This window comes from Lepisosteus oculatus, chromosome 14 (assembly GCF_040954835.1).
Source record: "Lepisosteus oculatus isolate fLepOcu1 chromosome 14, fLepOcu1.hap2, whole genome shotgun sequence".
Classification (NCBI taxonomy): Eukaryota; Metazoa; Chordata; class Actinopteri; order Semionotiformes; family Lepisosteidae; genus Lepisosteus; species Lepisosteus oculatus.
In genome coordinates, this window is record NC_090709.1 from 32,256,349 (window position 1) to 32,275,394 (window position 19,046).

Below are 19,046 nucleotides of genomic sequence, written 5' to 3' on the forward strand. Positions count from 1 at the left end.
TAGATACTTTATTGATCCCATGAAAAGAAATTGCATCTATCTATCTAAGACTCCTTGTCCTGCCATCAGGAGCTGCTCAATTTAAAACGCAGCATCCCACAGCACTAGAGACACCCCAATATTCACTTTATACTACACCTCAAACCATAGGTATTTTATAGCACCCAGATTGACCAGTACAGAGCACTAGATACAGTAAAACATCTTCATATTTGAAAGAAATGTGAGCGTTTTGCACATTTCAAGCTACAACAAGTAAACATTTGAGGACCTAAGTCAATATCACCTGGAATGATCAATAATGACCAACATTGGCAACTTCCAAGAAAATCATTTTCACTCATTGAATTTGATCTTCATACTCACCTTGCATTCTCAGCTATAATAATTCAAAATTACAGTGCAGATTTGGTGGAAAACTTCACAAATCTGTACAATTGTATCTTAATATCTTGGTATGTACTTTCATTTTAACCATAAATGCTATTCAGTATATTGTACTTTTGTTGTACTTTTTAAAACATTTTACCTGAGGACGCAAGGGGACTGTTATATCTTGTGATACATGCAACACATCAGTAAAAGAAGGTGAAATTTTAATAAAATTGGTGAGTAAAAGAAAACCACAATTTGTATGATATTATCCCTCGATATCGAAGATCAATTGAAGGATTTGAAGAAACTATCAAAGAAACAACAGCAATAGCAGATGATTTGGGTTTTGAACCAATGATTACACATCAATAATCAATTCGTCCTCAAAAAAAGAAGAGACAGGCATGTTTTGAGCCTCATAATGATCCTCTTCTGGATCCACAAGAAACGTGTTTTGGATGTACTTATAACTACCGGGGTAAAGTTAGCTCGAAGTTCGAAAACGATTTTGGCACGCCTGTAGCGCTTTCACGAAACCTCTTAGAATTGCGAGAATGCTTGTTTTGTGTATAAAATACATTGTGGATGCTTTCTCAGCCTTTACTTTTTCGTTTTTATGACATTTTTTTGACCAAGCACGAATATTCTTTTGTCCATATCTTCGCAATGGAAGCACAGAACGCCGTCAAACCAAATGCATTTTAAAGACCACGACTTGTGGATATTTCCACACTCTTTACATCAAACTATCAGTGAGCTAATTATCTTTTTTTAAACCTCCGGTTTTTCATCGATGCGTAATTACGCACGAACTGGAACCCGGGGGACCGCTGTGTGCACACGTTCACAACGCGAGAAATACTGTTCAAATCGCTTCGTGCGAAAAACCCGTATATGACCATAGGAAGCAGAACAGCGCAGTCTCCCATTACCCAGACTGTAAGCACGGGAATAAAGCTTTGTTTGACTTCTGAAACCCTTCCTTTACGCCCTGTTTTCATTCAGGTAAGGGTCAACTATATTGAAAATACTACTGACAGCAGGAAGATTAAAATATTCTTTACTCAGCATCTTATTAAAAACAGCTCCCATGATGTTCAAACCGATTTTTTACACAGAACACTGACACAGCTTTGCATTCTGAATCTCTTTTTCTCATGCTTTTATTTAATATGGCACAATGCACTGGGATAGGGGTATTCTGTTCACAAACCAATAGCATTTAAACCACAGCACCCACAATGCTGCAAGTGTTTTGCACACTAAGCAAGTCCTCTGACTTTTCCCAGCTTTATTTTGGGTTGTGGAACCTTTCTTTATATTTTTTAGGATTTTCTGAAGATAACACTACAGGTGGGATGGGTGGGTTGTCTTCATGGCTCAATAGCATTTCAAATACAGCACCCACACTGCTGAAACCAAGTGTTTTACACACCAGACAGGCCCCCGAACCTCATACAACCTTACTGTAGCTGTGGCCCCTTTCTTTAATTTTTTATGATTTTCTGAAGATTACACTACAGGTAATACACTGGGACGGGTGGGTCGTCTTCATGGCTCAATAGCATTTCAAATACAGCACCCACTCTGCTGAAACCAAGTGTTTTACACACCAGACAGGCCCCCGAACCTCATACAACCTTACTGTGGCTGTGGCCCCTGTCTTTATTTTGTAATGAGTTTCTGAAGATAACACTACAGGTAATACACTGGGACAGGTGGGTCGTCTTCATGGCTCAATAGCATTTCAAATACAGCACCCACACTGCTGAAACCAAGTGTTTTACACACCAGACAGGCCCCCGAACCTCATACAACCTTACTGTGGCTGTGGCCCCTGTCTTTATTTTGTAATGAGTTTCTGAAGATAACACTACAGGTAATACACTGGGACAGGTGGGTCGTCTTCATGGCTCAATAGCATTTCAAATACAGCACCCACTCTGCTGAAACCAAGTGTTTTACACACCAGACAGGCCCCCAAACCTCATACAACCTTACTGTAGCTGTGGCCCCTTTCTTTAATTTTTTATGATTTTCTGAAGATTACACTACAGGTAATACACTGGGACGGGTGGGTCGTCTTCATGGCTCAATAGCATTTCAAATACAGCACCCACTCTGCTGAAACCAAGTGTTTTACACACCAGACAGGCCCCCAAACCTCATACAACCTTACTGTAGCTGTGGCCCCTTTCTTTAATTTTTTATGATTTTCTGAAGATTACACTACAGGTAATACACTGGGACGGGTGGGTCGTCTTCATGGCTCAATAGCATTTCAAATACAGCACCCACTCTGCTGAAACCAAGTGTTTTACACACCAGACAGGCCCCCAAACCTCATACAACCTTACTGTAGCTGTGGCCCCTTTCTTTAATTTTTTATGATTTTCTGAAGATTACACTACAGGTAATACACTGGGACGGGTGGGTCGTCTTCATGGCTCAATAGCATTTCAAATACAGCACCCACTCTGCTGAAACCAAGTGTTTTACACACCAGACAGGCCCCCAAACCTCATACAACCTTACTGTAGCTGTGGCCCCTTTCTTTAATTTTTTATGATTTTCTGAAGATTACACTACAGGTAATACACTGGGACGGGTGGGTCGTCTTCATGGCTCAATAGCATTTCAAATACAGCACCCACTCTGCTGAAACCAAGTGTTTTACACACCAGACAGGCCCCCAAACCTCATACAACCTTACTGTAGCTGTGGCCCCTTTCTTTAATTTTTTATGATTTTCTGAAGATTACACTACAGGTAATACACTGGTACGGGTGGGTCGTCTTCATGGCTCAATAGCATTTCAAATACAGCACCCACTCTGCTGAAACCAAGTGTTTTACACACCAGACAGGCCCCCAAACCTCATACAACCTTACTGTAGCTGTGGCCCCTTTCTTTAATTTTTTATGATTTTCTGAAGATTACACTACAGGTAATACACTGGGACGGGTGGGCTGCTTCATGGCTCAATAGCATTTCAAATACAGCACCCACTCTGCTGAAACCAAGTGTTTTACACACCAGACAGGCCCCCAAACCTCATACAACCTTACTGTAGCTGTGGCCCCTTTCTTTAATTTTTTATGATTTTCTGAAGATTACACTACAGGTAATACACTGGGACGGGTGGGTCGTCTTCATGGCTCAATAGCATTTCAAATACAGCACCCACTCTGCTGAAACCAAGTGTTTTACACACCAGACAGGCCCCCAAACCTCATACAACCTTACTGTAGCTGTGGCCCCTTTCTTTAATTTTTTATGATTTTCTGAAGATTACACTACAGGTAATACACTGGGACGGGTGGGTCGTCTTCATGGCTCAATAGCATTTCAAATACAGCACCCACTCTGCTGAAACCAAGTGTTTTACACACCAGACAGGCCCCCAAACCTCATACAACCTTACTGTAGCTGTGGCCCCTTTCTTTAATTTTTTATGATTTTCTGAAGATTACACTACAGGTAATACACTGGGACGGGTGGGTCGTCTTCATGGCTCAATAGCATTTCAAATACAGCACCCACTCTGCTGAAACCAAGTGTTTTACACACCAGACAGGCCCCCAAACCTCATACAACCTTACTGTGGCTGTGGCTCCTTTCTTTATTTTGTAATGAGTTTCTGAAGATAACACTACAGGTAATTCACTGGGATAGGGGGGTGCTATTCATGAGTCAAAAGTTTCATCACAACATCTGAAAATTTTAGATTTAACATTCTTTTTATTTCCCATGTTTCGTTTAGTTTTTTCCTAATTTCACATTTTAAATAAGCTATATCTGTAATCACAATGAAGGTGTGGTATGCAGTCTTGATGATGTGACTGTGTAACCATCAGGCACGAAGGAGAGAAAAACAAAAAACTCCAAAGGAGAAAAAAAATCTCTGGGGGTCCAAGGCCTGATGGTTGACCTCCCCTCCAGGTCCTGGCTGTGTATGACAAGTAGTTACTAGAAACAGTTCACATGCACAACCATGCAGATTGACACGGTGAATTCTATTTCATATATTATGTGAGACTAGATGTTAATGTTGAGTGTGTCCCATCCACTGGGTTGAGCAGTACAGGATCTTGAGTTTTGTAGGCTGGGTTCCTTGCTTCAGAAATCCAGGAGGATCCCTTGTCATGGGGGACGGAGCTCAATATCAACCAAAGGCACCGAAGAGAGAACAGTGGCAGGCATGGTGTGGAGAAAAAAAAAGGGTTAGACACAGAAAAAACAATTGCAACGTGGTTGTCTACTTACCCACTTGATATCTATGTTTCTGCACCTCCTAAAGAATTAGATCACTTGGGATAAAGAAGACTACAGAGACGATGTAGAAGACTACAGCATTGTTAAATATGCTTGTAGGTATGGGGCATCCTTAAAAAGGTCTGACATATATTTCCACAATTTAGGGGCTGTGTGCCTAAATGCTCTGCTACGTGCTTGCTATTGTTAACATAATCTGTTCATTGATCTAGACAGCATCCTACAACTACCTTAACCTTACTGTAAGAAAAGTATCACTTTGGTGTCTAGGCTGTTCTTTTTCATGAGTCTCCACTCCTGGAGATGTACATGGTACGATATTGAAAGCCAGTGGGGTTCGGACTTCGATGATGCAATTGTGTTTTATTGTTCCGGTTAGAATCCTTTTAGCACTGTGCCCTGTCTGAAGGTAGATAGAGTACTGTTTTGGAAACCTAATAAAAAGGAATCACCCTAGATACACTTCTATTTGATAGAAGCCATTTTTCTTTGATCTTTCTCACAACGGAGTGGAATTTCTTGATTAATCTATCTTACTAGGATGGATACAATTTTATCTGGAAATCTTTCACATAAATCATGTCATGGTGACATACTGTCGTTTTACATTTCTTTGCACTACTACAGTGATGTTAACAGTGTGTAGTGATCATATTTAAAAGGGACTGTGTTGTGTCATGATTAACTTTTTTACTGTTTTCATACAGACTTTGTTTGGTTTCTGGCAATAGATAACAAATGGTTTCTAGTGATTTTGTGTTCTAGTGTTTTTCATTATTGTTTGGCAAAGTGTACGAAAGTTTACTCTTACCCAAGATACATTTTTGGGGGGATATTGAAACTTGTACTTACGTGTCTTTTGGAGGTGAATTCTGCTGAGAACACGTTGACAGTCTTCTTGAGTTTCCAGCATGTCTTTTATGTAATGCTCGGGAGTAGGGGGTGGATGCTCACTCATCAACAGTGCCTGAAATATAAAACCGTAAGAAGGGTTACGAACTGCAAAGGATCCAAGGAGTATAAATGGGTCACAAATCAAGATCTAGGTATTTGCACAATTTGCCAGATCTCTCTTAATCAAACTCCTTTTTTCTTACTTTGTGGTTTTACAGCAAGACGTTATATTGTTTCTGTGCAAAATGGCAAGCTCTTTTAGGTGTTCATGGTTGTGTCTTTGTTTCTATACTATTGGAAAGAAACCTAGTAAGTGATTTGATGCATCCATGTCTAATCATTAATCTGACACAGTAATTCTATCTTTGAGATGCCTGTGTCATGTAATAAATTGCACAGATTATCAGTAATCTTTTATGTGTGCCTTCTTTGGTGTGTTTTTTGAAAAGTTATCTCTAATTTATTGAACCATTAATGCCAGAAGACAAGCCTGCAATCCAAACTTCTTAACAATAACAAACAATTATAACGTCCACTGAAATATGTCATCCTACTGTATGTTTCTGCTGAATCTAAAACTACATGTCCTGCTTAAAAAACCCTTTCATAGTGATAGTTTGCATGCAGAGCATACTCGCCAAACTGGGGTTGGCAAAATGTACATATCCATGTTTCTTCATTCTTTGCGCTTTCATACTCTTCTTTTGAGATGCACAATTCATGGAACCAGTTTTCACAACTGTCACACTGAATCTACACGGACAGTAAACCTTATATCAGTTCAGCTATCACATTTCACTGGCATGTTTTGTTATTATGTGCATACATTACACATACAGATAGAGATGATGTTCACTTACCCAGTTTGTCTGCCGCACTGGTGTTTCTCCACACATCAGGCACATGTCCTGGAGAGGAGCTATAATAAACATGCCAAATAGACTGATTTTTCCAATGTTATCTACAGATCATTGTTGCATAATTGAAGACAGTTTGATAGAGACCTTTTCGTATGCACTTTCCTGATTAGGTGTTCTACTGCTTCTTAAACCGCACATTGTCATGTCTCAGAATACTCCTGTCAACACCTGTTACCCTTTTTTGCGTCAGCGTGTGTTGCTATGATTTTAAGGGGGCACATGATAACACAGCTATCATGTTTCAGTTTGCTTTGCTTCACTATGGGCAATTTAGACCCACACTTTTCCCAGACAATGGTTGTGTCAACCACGACGAAGGCCAAAGTGTCATTGAATTTTAACTGTGTGAAATGTGATTTAATTAACTTTTCATCACTGTGTTATATAGTACAAAAAGAATACCCAAATGAGTTCTGCATATAAATAAATTGAGAATCTTTTTCATCCAGACTTGTTACAGAGAGAGAACATGCTTCAGGAAAATAATATACACCAAGAAAAGTAGGCAATGAGGATCAAATGGTACAATACCTGAAGCCTCAAGAATTCTGATTGACAGGTCTTCCCGCAACTTTCTCATTTCTTTGGCACTGCTGTTTATTTCGATATATGTTGGAATATCCGGGAAATTGTTAATGATGTCTGCGCCCATCTAACAGACAAAAGTTTGTTGCAATTATTTCCCTAAAAATCTCTCATACAATAGTTTTAAGTCCAAAATTTCGGCGTGGAAAGGTTATGCTGACCTGCATCACAAAGACCCCACAGCTTGAGGCATCTGCTTGCCTGGTGTGACCAATCACGCTTGGGTGCCAGTTGATATTCAACCAGTCTTCTTTTCCTAGGACATTCCTTCGCATCTTAAAAAAGTCCCTGTGAATCAAAACAATAGGTTATTGATAAATGAGGAAATATTTGTCATGCTGAACTTGAACCTGAAATGTATGTGTGCCCCTGCAGAATTTCACCACGAAACTAATGCTTGATTTCTTACCTGAACCTTTTTGCCGCTGCAGTGGAGTCTCCCATCTCATCACTCCCCATAGGGTCGACCACAAAGACTTTCTGGGATGGAGCATACAGATACTGCAAGAAACAAAGGGCCCATCATCAGACATGAAGTTGCATTTAATGTGGGGCCAGACACACAGGCAGTTTCAGGAGTTTTATGTTGTTTAAACAAAGGTTTTTAATATTTGAATATTTTATATATATAATATTTATATTTATATATTATTTAACATTTAATATTTTGCAAACCTCGGCAAAGACAGTCAGGAAATGACCTAACAGTACTTTTTTTCCTACATGACACTTTGACTTGTTTGGTTGTCTGTTCATTACACAGCAGTATTCACAATAATAATTTAGGAAAAGTGCACTGTCACCATTGCCTTGGACACTCACTATCAATGTCCACCTTTTTTAACAGGAGAGGAACACATACATTGTGACTTTGTAATTTTTTTAGATGCAACAAGGATAATCACTTGAACTGTAATGGTTCCAGGTGTAATTATAAACCTACGCTGTTTTGGATAACCTGCACCACACTTACCAACAATTTCCAGTGGACACCAGTGTTAAAAAAGCTAATAATGGCTTCATATTTTTCAAAGTTGACCTGTAATGAAAAGAATGACAAGATTAGTACAACAGGCTGCCTCACAGGGATGGTGTGCTACCTTTGAATTTTGATTTCTGACTATAAAGGTAGTTTCTTTAGGCAGCACCATGGGCACAGTTGTGACCTGTTTTGATTGCTTGTAGCTCTCCTTGTTTCTCTATTGATAAAACAATCATCAGTTAGTGAAAAACCATGTTTGCCCCTCACTAATGTAATCCATCAACATTTGTGTTTGATGTCCTTACCTTGGACAAACGTTGTCTAGCCATGCGCTCTCTATTCCCACTCATGATTACACCAGTTGTGTAGTGGTTCATTAGGAAAACCTTCTTCCCCAAGTCCATGGATTCTTTCGCTACTTGAAAGTAACACTCAATGGTCTTATGGAAAAAGCAAACACAATTGAAGAAGATGTGATTTCACGCACTCACACACATTTGATTACACAAAAGCTCAGAAACCTTAACAAATGCATGCAATCAAACACTTTCATCTTACCTCGCCTATGAGCCACTCATCTGGTTTCAGAGACACAAACTCCGAGTGTCTGAGAATATATGTGTCTGCACTGTGCATGGATGGCAAAACTGCAACCACTAATTCACTCGGATTGATGTTCCAAAGGGCGTGTACCTAAAAAAGATTTACCAAGCCAAAAGCATACACAAGAGATCACTGGACCTAACATAATGAAAATTGAGATTACACACCACAAGTATAACACAAGTATGTCAACAAGTATAACAAGTTAGAGAGAAACGACAAAGAACACCTACAGTAGTAGAAGATGACATTCATAAGCTCTGAAAAAGAAGTGAATGTCCACACAGAGAAATATTTGAAATACAAATCCTACCTTCTTTTTGAAATCTGTTTTCTCTTTTATAAGTTTTGAGATGGGGCGTGCATCACAGTGTGGTGTGATCACTTCAGCCATGCCCACGGCAGCTTGCTTGGGTGACACTTTCCTTTCTTCTTTGTGCTGCCATTCTTTATATTCTGTGGTTCCTGCTTTCCCCTGCTGTACTTACAGGCCGTTGCTGTCATCTGGCGATTTTTCATTTGTTTCAATATTTCTATTGCTAACTTTTTTTTCCTGTGTTCTCATTTTTTTGGGGATTGGAATTTTCTGTGGTGCGCTGTAGAATTTATTTTTTGTTTCTTTGCCTACACCTGGTGCTCTCTTTGCCCATTGTTCCTGTGCATGTTCATGACGTGTCTTAGTGGTGATCAATGGAGCCGTCAAAACCTTTTTGGGGAGATCATTTTGGATTATATGTTCTCTGTACCACCCTAGAGGGATTTTCTCATTATCGTAATAAACTCTGTTGGCCTCAGTTTCCTCCTGTGCTGAAGTATTGATTGCTTGACAATGCCAAACCAGGTCTCAACATGACAGTTAGTGGCTCTTGTTTGTGCTACCTCTGACATTGATATGTCTTTTTTGCTGTCTGAAGCATATCTTGTCAGGTCCCCCAACAAAATTCCACTCCACAGTGGAAATAATGCCATGTATCTTTGCAACAGAAATCTAATTATGTCTTCACAGAAATAGGGGTTCACATTGTGTTGTGTCCCATAGTCATCATGTCCTTGAGCTGATATGCTGTCTTCATAAATACCTTTGAACTCCACAGCGAAAGGAGAGCGGCCCAGGCTGCCTCTCATTTTTGGGTACAGTACCTCATCTGTGTCTTTGACTTCTGCTTCCTTTGCCATCTGGTCTGGTGTGGTTGTTTGAGAAATGTAAGCGTTAAGGAGGCAGACACTAGATTGGACTTCATTTGTGAACCTCCTGTTTGAGAGTACAATACACATGTGTTTGAAAACATTTCTGGCGACACTCAAAGTTGTGCTGTTTTGCAGGATGGCAAAGGAAAATGTTGCAAAGTCTCGCAGTCCTTTGTTGTTTTTTTACTAATTGCTTGAGAGACAGCCTTTATGACATGGGCAGAGCAAAGGTGCAGAACAGTGAACATCTGAAGTTCTGTGTACTTAAGTTTGCCTTGGCAGACTTTCATTGCACGATTTAAGTATGCATGGATGGTGTCCCCATTGAAGGCAAAAAGAACACTGTGAATCAGGGCCCAGCTGTAGTCAGTTTCTACATGCTGCACTCTCTTGGTAGTACATGTTGAGATGTCAAACATGAATTTCCGTAGCCAACGTTCTATACTGACAATGGTGTGGTCAGTTGTCAACATTTCAGACACTGGTAATGGAGGCTTTCTTTTCCACCTCCAGGTAACATAAGACTGTAGTACAAAATTCTTTTGTTCTCCGATGGAATTTTTCTGACTACCCCTCCTGTTGCATCCAGGTAAAGGCTGACTTTCTCCTTCATCTTTAGATGGGCAATAAGAATTCGCATACTCTGTTCTGTGTAAAGATAGGCAGCAAATGTGTCTAACTGCAAAATCTGTATATATCCTGGGAAATGGACAATGTCGAAGTCGCATGCTTTCATATATTTTTGTGCCATATGTAATTCAAACACTGGATCATAGTGAATGCGTTTACTGTTCCTGAACTCTGATGAAATGACTTTCAGGACATTCTGTGTTAGTGGTTTAGATAAATTGCCTGCTGCAATTTCAGCAAGCGGTGTTCTGCTCAGGTTCCTGTAGTACACATTGCTGATTCCTTTTGTGAGGGCACGGGCAATCTTTCGACGATAAGGCTGACGTGCTTGTCGAAATTTTGTTTCCCTTTTACTGTGCTGTATTTGCCCTGCTCGTACAACATCAATTGTGATGTCATCATTGCCCATTGGTTTGTGTCTTGTTGTCATAATGTATTTTACATTGCAGGACCTGAAGGTACAGACTGCTTTTATCATCAGAAAGTTTTTTTTTTTTCTGCTGTTCTCTTTCCTGATGTATTGGTATTTGAAGGCTATTGGGCAACAAGGATTTATCTTCCTGAACTCGTTATATAAGATCTGGGTCCATGGTCGTCTTAGTTTAGATGTACCTTTTAGAGGTGCCATTTTTCTCCATTGTTCAGCCTTTAAACATACTTGGAAAGTTTTAGGCACAGACATAATCTTTCTTAATCCCCTTTTATCCTGAGGTGATGTCCCAGATGAGCTTGCCCCCTGGGAATATTCACTGTGCTCTTCAGGCTTTTTTTCTGATTCTACACAGATTTTTTCTCCCTCTAACATGTCACCACTGTCTGTGCTGCCGTGTGCTGCCCATGCATCTTCTGTATCTTCTGATGAACTTCTGAGCTCTGTGTTGCCTTCCAAACTATGTCCCTCACTTTGACTTGAAATATTGACTATAGATTGTGTACTGTCATCTGGTTTGGAATCCCTACCAATACTCTCCTCTTTCTGCGCCCTAAGCACTTTGGTTCTTAGTTGTTTTCTATCTTCATGCCAAATCACTGATAACCATTTCTTGTTGCTGGGGCATTCCTCTCCAAGGACTCTGTTTGACAGTGTTGACCACATACTGTCATTCCACCTAATTTTTTTTTCGAGTTTAGAAAACTTCAGAAATTCGTTGATCACATTCCCTACTCCACCAGCCCTTGACCACAGGTCTGGCCTTCTACTCCTCTGTCCTCCTTTAACATGTGACATTGCCAGCAATCTGAAAAATAGAGAACATATCTGAATGGACTGGAAACATAATTGAAATTCAATGCCCAATGGATGTTAATAGTGTAGGAGCGCAACAGATGTACAAGTCCATTAAATGGTTTTAGTTCTGTGTTTAATTTTACGGGCCCTATATTTTGATATAGCATCAATCACAAAACAGCATTCTGTCACTGTCACAACCACCAGCTAGCGGAGAATAACTCACAAAAGAACTAACCACTACCAGCAGCGGGTTAATTATAACAAGCACCGCCGCACGTGTTAATCCATCAGCACACACTCTACTGTGCGGCAAGCAGCACAATTTTAACCATCCAAACCCTCGGTATTGAGTCTTCTCTTTGAGAGCTCTACCTCGCGTTTACTCTAAATCTCGCTTACTGGTTACTGATCTCCCTTTTGCCTCTCGACCTTGGGCCTTGCCTTCTGTTTCGGATTGTTTGCTTCTCTCTGTACTTCCTGGATTTTAATCTACCTTTCGCCGATCGACTATGATCTTGCCTGACGTTTCGGATTGTTCTCTTGTCTCAATAACTACTTGCTCCTGCGTCTGCACAGGATCTGCATACCTTTTCACTGAGGATTCCTGGCAGCCACCACATAAAAAAAAACTAGAAAAGAAGTATGTGTTTCTTTTAAAAAAATGTTTTTAAAGAAGTCAACATATCTGGGTTGTGTTTGCAAGATTTTTAAAAATTGCAAAGTTTTTGTGGGTATGATTGTAAAAAATCAAATCATAACTGAAGAAGGCTCCATGGTCAAAACATTGTGTTTTCTTTCTTCTCTTTTCAGCATGGAATAAATCTGATTACTGTATTGACCATATACATTTTCTTGCATTAGGACTTCATATTCTGCATACCTCAGCTTGCTCTCCATGAGACACACAGACAGGGAGAAAAGCTGGGAGTCAGAGCACAGGGTCTGCCATTGTACAGCACCCCTGGAGCAGCTGGGATTAAAGGCCTTACTCAGGGGCTCAACAGAGTAGGATTCCTCTGTCAACCATGGGATGTGAACCTTCCAGCCACCGGTGCAGATCCTGAGCCACAGAGCCACTCCTCCGCCTATTGTGCCAATTCTTTAAAATTTGTCCAAAAAGATGCAATTTTGAAAAAAAAAACTGTTGTAAATAACATCAGTGGCTATTGAAAAGTACATAGAAAAAAAGAGACAAGTTAATAAACTTGGAATGACTACTTACAGCTCTGGAAAGATCGAAGATAGTGTTTCAGGTTGTTGTCCTTTAATTGATCCTCAACCAAAACAGAAATCCTCAACAGTCGAACAAGTCCATGTGATGAAAACCCTTATGCTCTTTAAATGGTTTTTAATGGATTGTGCATCTGTACTAAATTTTTTTCCACTCATAAGCTTTTGGATGAGAGATTCTGACCACTGTATAAGATCAGAAGCAACAGAAAAAACAGGCCTCTTTTCTGCTTATTTAACACACTCCTAATGCAAACAACACATTATGAATACAATGGAAAGGTTGCACCCAATGGGATCAAGCAGCTTAAAACATATGTTCTGGGGACAGGAAAGTTGTTATAGAGATAAATGGTATTCATGAAACAAATTATGTAGCAAAAAACTTTGCCAAAAGTCACAACCCATTTAACATATGTCTGACAGGTTAAATGAGTTTGATATCTCTTAGGTTTGAAATGCACTCCAACGGCTGTATGATGCAAGCTCAAGAGTCAAAAGAACAGTAGTGAACTACAGTTCTTACAATTATAACAAGCAGCCGTGTGCTCTTGTGAATGATCTACATCATACACCCTTACAGACTTGGAAGTTTGCACAGTTTGTAGTCTTTCTAATTCAAAATTGGTTAAGTGTGAAATAGACGGAATGGTTTAAATAACCAGACAAAACAAATAGTAACAAACATTCCTTACCTTGGTCTTACATGGCACAGTTTGTTTATTTCAGGCTTTACTTTTTACTTTTAAATCCCTTCTAAACGAAACATGTCCCATAACTCCCTATGTACAGGGTGAGGCCTATTTATAATTTAACTTAATCTTTAAGTTGTTAATTCCTTACAGGAGCAAGCAGCTTGGAGCATGCGTTCTCAGCACTCTACGTGCCACATAGAGAAAGGAAAACTTTTTAATGGTGTTCATGTACATTACAGCTACATGAGTTAAGCTTTTGAAGGCTGATTTGTAGAGAGGTAAAAACAAATTAAACTGGTTCATGACAGTTCAAGAGAAAATTTTTATATTAAACTCTCTCTCAGATATCAGAGTATGCCAGTTTGACTGCTGTAAAAGTATTAAAAAAATAACAATACCTCTTGGTTATATTATATTGCGAAACCCAAGTGTAACTAATATTTAACAAGTAATAGTTTAATTCCATGCTGAAAAGAGAAGAAAGAAAACAAAGTTTCGGCCATGGAGCCTTCTTCAACTGTAACCCTTGAAGAAGGCTCCACAGCCAAAATGTTGTGTTTTCTTTCTTCTCTTTTCAGCATGGAATTAAACTATTACTTGATCCTTTGCAGCCTACACCTGCTGACACAGCTAGCCATCTGAACTAATATTCAACAGGTTCCACTCACATAGAGATTCAAAAATGCTTTATTATCATGACTGTTAAATCACAGAGTTGCCAAGGCCAATACAACATCCAAAAACATCCACAAAGAAAATACAACATAAGCAGATATTCTGCTACAGATTATTGTCTATGTGGCATTCTAGTTTGTGTTATGTTTGTGTACTCCTGTGGTTTTATAAGTGATTTTTCTAGTTTTTTTCTGTGCTGTGGTAGATTTAGAAGTGTGTTATTTTTGTTGTGCTATACTTCCTCCTCTGTATGCAATTGCATTTGACCTCAAGTACAGGCAGCAAAGCTATTATCAAACTTTGGTTTTGATCTTAACATCATCAGAGGGGTTACTGATTTCTGAACAGACTTAGAGTGTGAAAGTCAACAATGTATTATCCAACAACAGGTATTGTTTTACTGGTTCCCCCAAGGATGCATATTGTCTCCGTTACTCTTTGTCCTGTAAGCAAACACCCTCAAGAGCTCTCACCACTCCAGACACTTAATAAAATTTGCAGACGACTCTGTCATTGTTTGTCTGCTGCAAGTAAATGAGTGTAGCTATGGACATGTCAGATGAGTATGATAGGAGGTGTGAAGAAAACTTCCTGAAGACAAATGTGTCCAACATCAAAGAAATGATAACAGGTTTCTGGAAAAAACCCATACCCCCACCCAAACCTAAAGGGGGAGAGAATTAGCTGAGGTGGTAGGAAAAAAAATTAGTAGTTGTGAAATGTTCTGAACCCTAAGTGAAATTTCAAAACAACTTAAAAAAACAGGTCCAATGTGGACATGATCCTCACAAAAGGACAAAATTGTCTTTATTATAAAGGCAACTTAAGCATTGTAATGTTAATGATTCATTGTTGATCTTCTCCTATCGGTCCTTCCTCAATTTGTTTTAATTTTCACTCTGATGTGTGGTTTGGAAATTTCAAGAACCAACTGGGTTGTCTTGTGAAATTATGTCCGTCTATTGTTCGCTTGTTCTGCGTACAGCAAAATACATCTGTAACGAATCTTCACACCCCTTGTCTAACTAGTTCCAAGTTCCAACCAACTACAAAACCAATAGATTAAAATTCTGATTCATAGCTGCAGCCATTTCCTTACTTCATACTTGATTTCTGGGCTATTTTTTATATGCATGTTATTGGTAATTTATGTATGTTATTGTTATTGTAGACAGTAGTTAGTACATCACATTCAAACACTTTAAAAAACAACCTTAGGCCTTCAAGGCTTGAAAATATAGAGCTCTAAAATATTGGAATTATTTGAAGACAATATCAGGAGTGCAAGTGGCAGGAAAGAGATGAGCACAACATGTATTCTTATATTATTTAGTATGTTGTTGAAGAATAAAATAAACTGTGGGAAGACTGCAATAACAGCAATAGTACAATAAAAGATGAGAATAACAGTGGAAAAAAAATTACAGGATTACTAAAAAATAAGGAACTTAAAATGCAATCCAACATCAGACAATACTGATAACAGGGAAGAAAGTGCAAGAGACTCAACAGCTGAGGAGAAGGGGAAAATATCACATTGAGATAAATAAGGAAAAATGGGTCACAGGAAAAAATTAAATCAAAGAGCAAAAGGGAAAAACATGGAAAAGCCAGCAGAAATTCTAGCACCAGCACAAAAATAAGGGGACAAAACAGAAAGAATACAAAACAACTGAACAAAGGAACAAGACATGGAAGAAAAGAAAGCCCATGCATTCATGAACCTACACCAAAGAAAAGATAAAAATAGCTTATCTCCACAAAGAGTTAAAACCCATCGTAACCATAAATACTGTAGGGAAAAAAAGTCCCTAGAAAAGCTGTGTCCTGTTTTCTCTGGTTATCTCACCTTTTGGAAAGGGTGATTGTATGCAAAACATTAATGCTAAAACCTGTTTACATATACTGTATCTACCTTCCTGCCTGGGCAGATGGCAGATCCACCACATTCACTTCTGTCAGACCTACCCTTGTAATCCATTACCATGAAAAACTCAAATCAGCCCAGGTCTGGAAACAATGCAAAAGGAGACATACTGTATGGAGAGAGGACCCAGAATCCCCCCTGTAGTAGACTGCTACTGGGCAAGGGGTAAAAAAAATAGAAAACCAACCTATTCCTTTTTTAAAAAAAACCCTAGAAGCAGGCACACAGGCGAGCTCAATTTCTAACAACACATAAGCAAAAGAGGCATCTATAAGGGCAGGTGACTGGAGATCTCAATAAGAGTCAACACAAACACAAATGATACAAAAACCAACACAGTCTTCCTAAAATAATTTATGTAAGTATTTTCAAACCGCTTATACTTTCTGAGTACGCTAAAAAAAATCAGTTGTGGACTGTACCTCTTACCCCACATTGAAAGTTTGTATATTTGTTATTTGTTAAAAATAGAGCCTATTGCTTTTTAGAAATCAAAGACACAGGTCACTATTTTTCTGTTCATTTAAAGTGTGTGTTGAGTGCGTATGTGGTCAGATATGTGCCAGCTTCATATGAAGTCGATCTGACTTCTATTCAGGACACTGTATTTGGCAAGCTGCCAGTAATAGGGTATTGAAGATACTGGTGAATAGCTAGCCCAGGTTACTGTTCACACAAATGCTCCGGCAGTTGTTAGGGTCAGGTGATCAGTCCTGGATTCCAGGCCAAAGGAAAACATCCGTACTTCAGGATGGGGTTGAGTATTTTAAACTAGGCTCATCACTAGGCTCATGCAGTTATGTCACATGATGTGGCTGTTTACCCTGTCTACGCCACAGGCCTTTTGTAGTTTAAGGGTATGGAGTTAGTATACTTGCTCCAGCTTTGTGTTTGGGAAATCCAAGGGATATTGGTTGTTTTTTATAGACAATTCAACAATGTTCTGTTTTTAAGACTTTGTACCATACACCGATCTGCCCCGGAGACCCAAGTGATTCTGGTTTAGGTAAGCCAAGGGACAATGATCTTCACGTTACCAGGGGGACAGTGGGTGGACAAGTCTCCCCTAAACAATGTATCTTGTCATATTATGATGTCAGTCCGTTTAATAATGTTGTTGAACTCCCTTCAGCCAAAATACAGAGGAGCCCAGGCCCAGAATGTTACACATACTGACAGAGAGTGATCTCATTATGTGTGTCATGATGGTGCTGTCTGGCTGTCCTGCTGGTCTGGATGAGGGGTGCGTAGTGTGGTGCAGGTACTTGTCCCATCCTGCTCTTGGTCCAGGTTGGAGGGTTGCACCGATTCTGAGTCTTGTTAGCTGGTATGGATTGGTTTGGGGGTGTTGATACCAGAGTGGTCCAAGAGGGGGGTGCAGATGTCTCGGGGGCATTCTTGTTTTTCTATGACTTCACGTTGATTCTGTTGGTTCTGAGTGTCTTGGTTACATACGCTTGTGTGTATAGATGAAAAAGCTATTGAAGAGCACCTCATTCATCTCGGTGGAAGTTCCCATGTTCAAAGAATCCTAAAAAGAGAATTAAAGTTTCACACAACAAAGCATGACTGTGAAAGGTCAGGAGGCCTGACACTTGCACAAGTGCACAACACTTGATTACAGTCAAAAAATCATGAAGCCATGAAGACGACCCACCTGTCCCAGTGTATTACCTGTAGTGTTATCTTCAGAAACTCATTACAAAATAAAGAAAGGAGCCACAGCTACAGTAAGGTTGTATGAGGTTTGGGGGCCTGTCTGGTGTGTAAAACACTTGGTTTCAGCAGAGTGGGTGCTGTATTTGAAATGCTATTGAGCCATGAAGACGACCCACCTGTCCCAGTGTATTACCTGTAGTGTTATCTTCAGAAACTCATTACAAAATAAAGACAGGGGCCACAGCCACAGTAAGGTTGTATGAGGTTCGGGGGCCTGTCTGGTGTGTAAAACACTTGGTTTCAGCAGTGTGGGTGCTGTATTTGAAATGCTATTGAGCCATGAAGACAACCCACCCATCCCACCTGTAGTGTTATCTTCAGAAAATCATAAAAAAATAAAGGTTCCATAACCCAAAACAAAGCTGGGAATAGTCAGATGACCTGCTTAGTGTGCAAAACAACTTACCTGCAGCATTGTGGGTGCTGTGGTTTAAATGCTATTGGTTTGTGAACAGAATACCCCTATCCCAGTGCATTGTGCCACATTAAATAAAAGCAAGAGAAAAAGAGATTCAGAACACAAAGCTGTGTCAGTGTTCTGTGTAAAAAGTTGGTATGAACATCATGGGAGCTGTTTTTAATAAGCTGCTGAGTAAAGAATATTTTTATCTTCCTGCTGTCAGTAGTATTGTGAATATAGTTGACCCTTACCTGAATGAAAACAGGACGTAAAGGAAGGGTTTCAGAAATCAAACAAAGCTTTATTCCCGTGCTTACAGTCTGGGTAATTGGAGACCGCGCTGTTCTGCTTCCTATGGTCATATACCGGTTTTTCGCACGAAGCCGTATTGAACAGTATTTCTCGCTTTGTGAACGTGTGCACACAGCGGTCCCCCGGGTTCCAGTTCGTGCGTAATTACGCATCGATGAAAAACCGGAGGTTTAAAAAAAGATAATTAGCTCACCGATAGTTTGATGTAAAGGCTGTGGAAATATCCACAAGTCGTGGTCTTTAAAATGCTTTTGGTTTGAAGGCGTTCTGTGCTTCCATTGCGGAGATATGGACAAAAGCATATTCGTGCTTGGTCAAAAAAATGTCATAAAAACGAAAAAGTAAAGGCTGAGAAATCATCCACAATGTATTTTATACACAAAGCAAGTGTTTTTGTAACTCTAA

At 39.6% G+C, this 19,046-nt stretch overlaps 1 protein-coding gene and 1 long non-coding RNA gene across 2 annotated transcripts in view; one reads left to right on the plus strand and one right to left on the minus strand.

Moving 5' to 3' along the window:
• Positions 1–19,046, plus strand: part of LOC138242549 (antigen WC1.1-like) — a 621,195-nt gene that overhangs the window by 20,866 nt on the left and 581,283 nt on the right. The window lies entirely within an intron of this gene.
• LOC138242375 (uncharacterized) lies at positions 6,227–7,544 on the minus strand. Its single transcript, XR_011191529.1, has 5 exons — positions 7,459–7,544; positions 7,211–7,337; positions 6,996–7,116; positions 6,405–6,463; positions 6,227–6,297 (listed from the first exon to the last, which is right to left on the minus strand). It is a non-coding gene; the product is annotated as an uncharacterized lncRNA (long non-coding RNA).